Below are 9,336 nucleotides of genomic sequence, written 5' to 3' on the forward strand. Positions count from 1 at the left end.
CTTTGTTTAGTATTATGGATGTCGATATTTTGGCTCTGACCTTGGTCAATGTTAAAGAAATGAAGTATTTTGTTGGTGTGGTGGAGATGATGGAGTGTGTTTTCTTTTTATTTATAATGCGGTGTTTTGGTGTTTTCATGGTGTGATTATGTGTTATCTGCTAATCAACTCATACTTATGTGGCGAATTTTTTTTATGTTGGTGGCTGCATGTACTATATTGATGCTACAGTATCACATATTAACTCTTTTTTTAAATGGCAAGAGGATGCACGGGATTGATATATTTTTTTAGGCCGGTCCTTTCCGATTGATTTGAAAAAAAGCGTTGACCCTGTTAAAATTGTGAATTAAATTCAAAATTGAATACCTTAATCGAATGGAGAGCTTCGAAATTAAGGAACATAGTGAATTAGAAGAATTAAATGAGAGAGCTCCTTGAGAAAGTTTTGACCCGATCAAAATTAGGTGACCAAATTTCAAATTGAAGACCATAATTAACTGTTAAGGCTTAAAAAATTAGGAAGCATAGTGAGATAGAGGTAGATTCCCCCATAAGTCTGGCGTGACCGATGTGAGACATTTGCCATCATCGGATCATGTTTCGAATATCTCATCGCGCCAGGTTTACGGTGTAAGTAAGTTATGAATCAGGTTTGTTTTGGGAGTTAAAACATTTTGACTTTTTCAAAGTAGGATGGGATCTCGCTGACGTTTTCTTCATTTACGTGCACTAGATGACCTGTCGCGCCATTTGGCGCGAAGACGAATTTGAACCAAGAACTAAAAGAGATTACTTTGCTTTTTTTGTAGCATACGATGTTGATATATACTCTTTTGTGAAGTGTTGTGGATCAGTATATATAGAAGTCAGGGGACTACATATCAACTTCTATCTTGCTCTTAAAACAAAAAAAAACATATCATTTCCTCTCTTGAGAGCATCCTCCTCTTCTCCTCGGGTGCTCTGTTTGACGTGCGACGAATCCTGCACCACCACCGCCAAAGCCAAGGGAAGTGTTATTTACATAGCTGAAAAACAATGCATGATACGGTTATATAGACATCTCTAGGAAAATAATGAATTGCACATGTAGATGGAGACTAAAACGAAGAAGGCATTAAGAATCAAGACGAAGGTCTGGTCATAGTATCTATACTCAGCCAAGAGTCTCAAATGAAGTACCAGCCATGACATAGTTAAGTTTCAGTTAAAATATCACGTAAGAACTTCTCAACTGAACTTAAAAGAACATACTGAGACTCACCATTTGACACCCACTGAGAAGGTTCTCATATAGATGGATCCACGAGACAAGCTTACGATGGGTTAGACCAAAAACAGGAAACATTTTCCTGTCAAAGGTATTTCAGAATTAACGGGAGGAAAACACAGAAAAATTACTGCCTCTTGTCTTGTCATAATTACAACTATTCTACTATCATCAAACGGTGGACGGCCAGCCCTCCCACACATCTATGAATGACTAAAAGAAGAGCCTCTGTCAGAAGCAAGGGCATTATCACATACCATTGTTTCCTATCTGAATTACAAAACATAAAATTTTAACTAAACGTAATAATGTATTACAGGATAACCAAATCAACTTGTATGCATGAAAAAGAATTTAGCGTATCCAATCATTTGCGGCAACAAGACCAACTTATATTATTCAAAGGAAAGTCAACATATAATAATACGGATATCAGCAAGGACTGCGCTAAATTTATTAACCTGTGTTTTAAATTTATATTCATTTGTTAATCAGGTAAACAAGTAAAAACACCTTGAGCAACAGGCATATCAATAAGGTGAAAGAAGTCCAAATAACCCCCTGGTGTTTCACAAACCGGCCACTTTACCCCCTGAGGTCAAAAACCAGGTATCTAACCCCCTGAGCTTTCCTAAACCGTCTAAATCGCCCCTAGCCCTGCTTAAAGTGGTTTTTTAGAGCGGTTTTGGTGACGGGGCAATGTGCACCTCATTCCTGATCTGCATCCGGCTTCGTGGATTCTCCTCCGAGCACACAAGTCAGTGTCGTGGCACTCCGGAAGCATCACGTCGATGCATGGCATCAGCACGTAGCTCGTAGAACTCAAGCTCCCCGGATACAATCAGATACAGTACACATAAAGACCTGATGGATCGGTTCCCTCCTGCACAAGCATGCACGTACACACAAGAAGATGTGCGATCATGTCTGCGCTGGATAGGACTAACCTAATTGTGATTAGCTCTGACAATGGACGTCGTCAAATGCCGGCGGCAGCCGCAGGTGGCACCGGCGTGAGCTTGATGAGTTGTTGTCGGCAGAGGAAGAAGCGGACGTGGCCACGGAGAGTGTTGCCAGGGAGACTACGGCGCACGGGGGATGCGATGGAAAGCGAGATTGCAAGCAAGCCAGAACACAGCCGCCTACTGGCTGGTGCTGCTTCCGACCAGTACCTCACCGCCGCGTTGTTGGCACGGGACCTAAGTGCCAGGGTGCAGGTCAAGCGGCGTGAAGGTCAACGACCTGAGGATGTGAGGGAAGAGATGAACCGTGCAGACGTGGTACTCACAACCATGCCACGTCACCAAAACCATCCTCAAAAACCACTCTAGGGGGCGATTCAAATGGTTTAGGAAAGTTCAGGGGGTTAAATACCTGGTTTTAGACTTCAGGGGGTAAAGTGACCAGTTTGTGAAACCCCAGGGGTTATTTGGACTTCTTTCCAATAACGTTGGAAGGGAAAAAATACACAACAAACTGCTTGGCGGTGCATATCCTTTGTTTATTAAGATGCTATTTTGCAGGAGCAACTGAGACTTAATAGCACACCTTCAGCACCATGGATGTTGCATATTCTACATAAGATCCCTCCTCTTCGTTGCTACAAAATGTATGAAAAGCAAAAAATATCATAAAAGAGAACAGAGGGCAGGTAGAATGCTGTCATATTAAAAAAATAGGTTCTCAGAAAAATTATGTCGACCTTATCACTACTGTATGTGCAGGTAAGGAAGTAACTTGAGTTGTGACCTATGAGCAAGTATATATCTCAATAGCAGGTGAAATAAAGTCAACCTCTGAAGATTCTTACCATATGTATCTCGGCTAGATGTCTTTGCTTCGAGCAAATCTTTCAGTCCTTTCATCGCCGTCACAACTTCTTCAGCTTTTCACTGTAAAACCTACGTGGAGCAGGGTAGCATAACTAAGAAACAAGAAAACTAACAATCTTCTGTTTCTGATTCAAAGACGGGAGTTTATGCATCTCAAAATTCTTTCCATTTGCATCCCTTCTTCAGCCATACGGTTGCCGGAGCGCAGCCCCTGCCATCAACCAACTCCGGTTGGACCAGCCTGCAAAAGCCCATGCGCTAGGATTACAGCCATGACAACTAAAGACCACAATGATCATCACTTCTAAACACCTGACATGGTGTGAGAATTTAGGAGCGGATAGCACGCAGGCATGAACCACAGTTGTATAGATGACTGAGAGGGTGGTCAGGGACGACAGACTTGCTAACGGCTAGGAGCAACAACCAGTTAATTGTAGATAAGAAAATAGTTAACCTTTGAAGAAAATTATGAAAAAATTGCAGTTTCATGCACAGCCAGCAACAATAAATAGCTAACTAAGAATTCATGGAAGACTTATCCTACGCTAAACTAAAAGCTAGTTAGAACTATAAACATGCAAGCTCTCACATTAATTCGAACTGCTAACCTCAAATATGAGATCCTGAAGAATGAATGCCGTATGGTGATGACTGCCAATATGGTAAATACATGTATTTGTTAAGGTACCTATAAACTAAAGGCAAGAAAACTGACAATTTTGAGATCAGGGAACCCATTCTGAGTAGGCCTTGTACCAAATCAAATGAACAAACAAAAATTATGCAGGGGAATGGATCTGTGGTTGCCGGATTCGCCACCCATCATCTGCAGGTTACAGAGAGTACCAAGAATCTGTGTGAGTGTGTGGCAGTCACCACCACATTGGCACACCATTAGTCACGGTCCAAGCGTACAGTTTGATCTGCTCAGCCTCGCCACCGCAAACACCCAACACAACCATTAGAACTCTACAATCCTTGCAGTTATTTTAAATCCTAAGAATGCAAGAAACTTACCAAAACAACAGATTGATTAAAATGCTTCACCCATGGTCTTGGACTCTGGTGTCAACATACTCCTCAATTGACTTCCTCTGTCAGACAAACCTGGAACAGACAAACTATATCGCTATGAATTAACATGATTGAGGCAAGCACTGAGCAGAGGAGAGAAAAAATATCTGAAAGAAACTGCTACCATCTTTTGCTTGTTCTCGCAAAGAATTCAATCCATAGTATGCCAAGAAGCTATGAAAAATTTGCAATTGCTTCAAAGAATATAATACATTGCAGAAATAAAATACTCTATTAGAGAGATGGCAGGCGAGGTAGTAGGGACAAGAGCAAGAACTAACTTTGAGAGGAGATGGGCAGACTCTTGCGTCGTGCCCTGGCTGACCCCTACGCTTACGCCATGCCTCATTTATCTATTCCTCATTCCTCCGTGCTGTGATAGAAATTCAGAATGGCAAATAAAAGTATTCTTAGATTGCAGCCTTAATTTCTTATCCTTTAGTAGATGCACATTTGATTCTGAAGGAAGAAGATGGGAAATATGCATATAGCAAGGAATAGTAAACAGATTGTTCTTTCAAACTTGCATGACTATTTGTTTTTTCTGTAAACATGCCAATCTACTGCCATCTCGCTGGCCTTAACTTCTTACCTTTTCATAGATGCAAATTTGATTTTGAGCAAGTAGAGAAGCAATATACGATAACATACATCAAGAAATAGTAGATGAATGCTCTTTTCAGCCTTAATTCTTTTCAGCATATATACGACCATTGTTTTTTCCTGTAAATACACTGATGTACTACCATCTCATTGCAAATTATGTATTGTGCCAAGGAAAAATCGTATTAATTTTCAGCATATATATAGCAACGATGTATTCCCCAGCACATTGAGGGAGAAAAGGGGAAACACATGGTCTGTGAGGAGAACGAACAACCACAGTCATGAAGGACCAACGGATCTCACACGTACCTCAACCAGCTTGCCGGGGGAGCCGCCTCCATGACGAACCACGACGGCCTCCTCCATCTCCCCAGCAGCTCAAGCCCACCGCAACCAACCCGTTGCTTCTTGTCCTCGGCACCTATCTCCCCTGCTCCTTGCAACGATGGCGGCACGGGAGAGAGAGAGAGGAGGAGGAGGAGAGGTGGGAGCGCAAAGATCTGCGCCCGATCCAGAATCACGGCACGCAGCGAGTGATGCCGGCGACCTGCGCCCGACCCGGCTGGACCGAGAACTGCCGCACCCGCTGTTGCATCTCGAGCGCCGGGGAGAGAAGGCCGCGTCGGCCGCTGCGTGGAGCCGGCGGCGCGACGGTAGGGAAGGAGGGGATCGGGGGAGGGGCGGAGAGCACGGGGGAGAAAGCAAGAATAAATAATACTTTATGTACCAGACAAAAGATCGGAGATTGCCATGAGACGGCGCGAGCTTGATGAACCGTTTATTCTTGTAATTGCCGTTGCACCACCCTTAAGTGGTAAGTAATGGCGTAATACGCACATAATTACAGGTTCGTTAGCTAATGTCATAGCACAACGAGATAGCCTTGTGTCGTCGTCGTCGTCCATGGCCAACGACTCCGGCGGCCGTTCGTCGGCGAACGTCACGGTGGCGTCAATCCTCCTCTTGGCCGGAAGGTCTTACTCCGGACGCCGGTGCCGACCCTCGAGCGCCCAAGGCTCAGGCGGCGGGGCCGGGGCCGGGGCTGGTGGTGTGCGTGTACCGGAGGAGCGACGAGTGGCGGGAGGCGACGTGCCCGGTGTGCCTGTCGGACTTCGCCGACGGCGAGGCCGTCCGCGTGCATGCACCACTTCCACGCCGCGTGCGTCGGCGAGTGGCTGCGCGCGCACGCCACCTGCCCGCTCTGCCGCGCCGCGCCGGCAGCCGGTGTCGTCTGAGTGACACCAACAGAAACTAGATTCTGTGCAGAATGTGATTCCGCCTCGCCGCTCCGGTTTGTGTTTTAGATATTTTCTTTTATCTTTATTTAGAGATTCTTCGCCGTGATTCAATTTCAACGTGGTTGTATTGTAAGTTTGTAACGAGACCTCCTATTTAGCGCGCTGGTTTTTTTTAAGCCACTTAGGGCAACTCTAACTGATTCCCTTTCAAAAAAAAAAACTCTTAACTGATTCCTATAACCGGTCAGAATTTACTCTCTATAACCAGCATCTAGCCGATCCCCAATAGCTGATAACAGAGGATAATTATCCTCGTCCGCCTCCGCCGCCCCTAATTTTACTCCACCGCTTGGGCTTGGAGAAAAAAATCTCCTCCACTCCGCTGCCTCCCCCGCCCCGCTCCCGCGTTGCATCTACGTCGGCGCTGTCCTTCCCACCCCCCGCCGGCCACCGTGAACGCCCGTAGGCTCCGCCACGGTCCTTGACCGCCCGGATTTGGGCCTCTCTCGCCCCGTTACCGGCGCACAACCGGTAGATCTAAGGCTGCCGCCGCCGCCACTGGATTTGGCGCATCCGGCAGCTGCCGGCTACGCCTTTGCCATGGATTGGTTGGGTACCAGACCGCACAGCCCCGGCAACGCCTCCACGCCGCATGCAGGTATTGACTCGGCCTCAAGCTACTCAGATCTCTCCCATCAGCCGTTCGCCGACAAAGACACGCCTGGGCTCGGCACTGGCCTGGCGGCTTATCAGCTCCACCTTGTCGGTCATAAAGTGCGACGACTACCAGCGGCAGGTGGTGCCCGAGTTTCCACCACCCCGGAACATCCCAGATGGGTGCTCTTCAAGTGCAAAAAAGATGGGGTATGTGCTTCTTTTGATTCCATTTGTTCACCGGATTCGGTACAAACTCGGTAGCTCATTGCTTGGTCAAATTTGTGTGTAGGATGGATACAAGTTTTGGTGTTGGGAAGAAGATTACATCGATTTATTGATAGCACGAAATTTGATAGATGCTCATGCACTCGTTGCTAAAGTAGAGGCTAGAGATGAGACTAGATGCGAAGCAATGTCGAATTTGTCAGAAATGAAGTAGAAAGAAGTGTGCAAGTTCGAGAAGCCAATAGGAGCTCGGTTAGGTCTGGCGAAAACTTAGTGTAGTAAAATACTCCGCTATCTTTTGGGATCGGTTAGAGTTTGCCCTTAGCCCGAGCAAACGCGCACGCTGACGCAGGCTGGCACACGCTATTTGGCCAGCCCACTTAGGGCGTGTTTGGTTGCAGTTTGGAACAGTACCTGCATTGCATGTCCATCTCAACCCAGCCTGGTTGCTGAAATACAGCCTCATATGCAGCAGATGCAACCTGTTTGGTTGCCTGCATCGCATCGAGAGGCACTTACCCCCCTGCTGTTTGGTTGCCCGCATTTGTGCTTAGGGTGTGAGCAGATGCAAACTTCAGTTGTTTGGTTGCAAACAGTGTTTGTGTTCTGCTCACCCCATTCAAATGTGGTGGCCTTACCACCACACATGATCAGCACAACAGCAACATCACAACAGCAAGATCAAACAAAGCAAGCAATGTAATGACAGCAAACTTAACACAGCAAACTACTTAACTAGATAGCATAGTCTAGATTAAGAGCAGGGGCATCCTCCTTCCCTGCTATGTTAGGGTGCTGCACCTGGCCAAAATATGAACATGTTCCCAGCACAAGTCTCGCCACACACCCTAACTAGATAGCATAAGTCTAGATTAAAAGTTCTCCACTAACACCTGACTTAACTTAACTACATAGCCTGCTCGATTCCACCAAGGCAGTTGTGCCTGCTACAACGGTACCTGCACATCACCGACGAGTCGTGGTTGTAGATCTGAACCTTCAGTCCGAGTCCGGAGATGCGCACAACGACGAGGTCGCCGGGGACGATCTTGTGGCGGCGACAGAAGTAGTTCCACCCCCGGCCAAGCACCATCTGGCCCTCGAAGTTCTGGACCTGCACCCAGAACACGCACCTCTTGTTGGCTGAGAGCCTGACCACGCGCGGGAGTCGCTTGATGACCAGCCAGGTGTTCATCACCTCCACGAACTTGGGAGGGACGACGAGCATGGCGAGGTCCTCGTTGTCCTTGATCTGTGCGTAGAATCTCATCGGCTCCCTGGCCCCCTCCTCGTGGCCCTGCCTCGGAGATCGTCCCCTTGAACGAGGCACGCTCATGAAGGCGATCCTGCCAGGCAGGTCCACCGTCCTGAGCCACCTATTCATGGGGATGAAATCCTCGGCGCGCTCAGCTCCGGCCACGACCTGAGCTCCTCCACCCGCCACATCCCAGTCAGTCTTCAGTATCTTGTCAGGCAACATGACAAGTATTAGTATCAAACAAAGCAAGCAAGCAAGCAAGCAAATGCCACTGATCAGTGGACTTGCCCAACAGCAAGTGCCACTGTTCTGTGGACTTGCCCAACAGCAAGTGCCACTGATCAGTGGACTTGCCCAACAGCAAGTGCCACTGATCAGTGGCATGTGCTCATGGCCAAATGGCAATGATCAGTGGGACTTGGTGTTGGGCAAGAGCACTAATCTACTTGCTGTAGTGCAAATGGCACTGATCAATGACACTGATCAGTGACTTGCCCAATAGCAAGTGCCATTGATAAGTGCCATTTTGCCCAACAGCAAGTGCCATTGATAAGTGCCATTTTGCCCAACAGCAAGTGCCATTGATAAGTGGCATTTGCCTAGGGGCAAATGCCACTTATCAATGACCCTTGTTGTTGGGCAAGTCACTGATCAGTGGCATCTTCTTTGCTGCAGCTGGCACTGATCACTGCACTATCCTAAACAACGAAACATCTAAAAATAGCAACAGCAAGTGCCAATAGCACCCATGTGCAGCCATGCAGATTTGGGACCATCCTACTACATGCACGTATAACATCCACTCATGGCACAAACCCTAGCTTCAACATGCAACATGAAACAAGGACATGATCCTAACATGAGCATGCCATCAGTCAACATGATTCTAGCATTCATCACTCAACATGAACATGATTGTAGCATGAACACAGCTACTAGCATGTAGCACAAATCTAGCATGTAGTAGCACTCGCACTAGTATGAACATGAAGCTAGCATTAACATGAATCTAACATGTAACACAGCTACTAGCATTCTAGCATGAACACAAGCAGTAGCACACACACTGTACAAAACAAGAACAGATCAGTCCGATTGGATTCGATTGGGATCGCATCCAATCGGATCTGCTAGAATCCTATCAATCCTAGCACATGCCTAAGAAATTAA

At 46.7% G+C, this 9,336-nt stretch overlaps 1 long non-coding RNA gene across 13 annotated transcripts; it reads right to left on the reverse strand.

Annotated features, from left to right (window-relative positions):
* Nucleotides 1-769: 769 nt before the first annotated feature.
* LOC109766424 (uncharacterized) lies at nucleotides 770-6,031 on the reverse strand. 13 transcript variants are annotated; one of them, XR_002233637.4, is made up of 9 exons: nucleotides 5,098-6,031; nucleotides 4,464-4,555; nucleotides 4,126-4,215; nucleotides 3,865-4,031; nucleotides 3,717-3,759; nucleotides 3,084-3,346; nucleotides 2,822-2,873; nucleotides 1,268-1,355; nucleotides 770-987 (listed from the first exon to the last, which is right to left on the reverse strand). It is a non-coding gene; the product is annotated as an uncharacterized lncRNA (long non-coding RNA). The 13 variants fall into 13 exon arrangements; XR_012182719.1 differs by having other exon boundaries at nucleotides 3,865-3,934; nucleotides 5,098-5,545; XR_012182722.1 differs by having other exon boundaries at nucleotides 2,648-2,873; nucleotides 5,098-5,545.
* Between the last annotated feature and the right edge of the window lie 3,305 nt (nucleotides 6,032-9,336).

Source organism: Aegilops tauschii, chromosome 4, assembly GCF_002575655.3.
Source record: "Aegilops tauschii subsp. strangulata cultivar AL8/78 chromosome 4, Aet v6.0, whole genome shotgun sequence".
NCBI lineage: Eukaryota > Viridiplantae > Streptophyta > Magnoliopsida > Poales > Poaceae > Aegilops > Aegilops tauschii.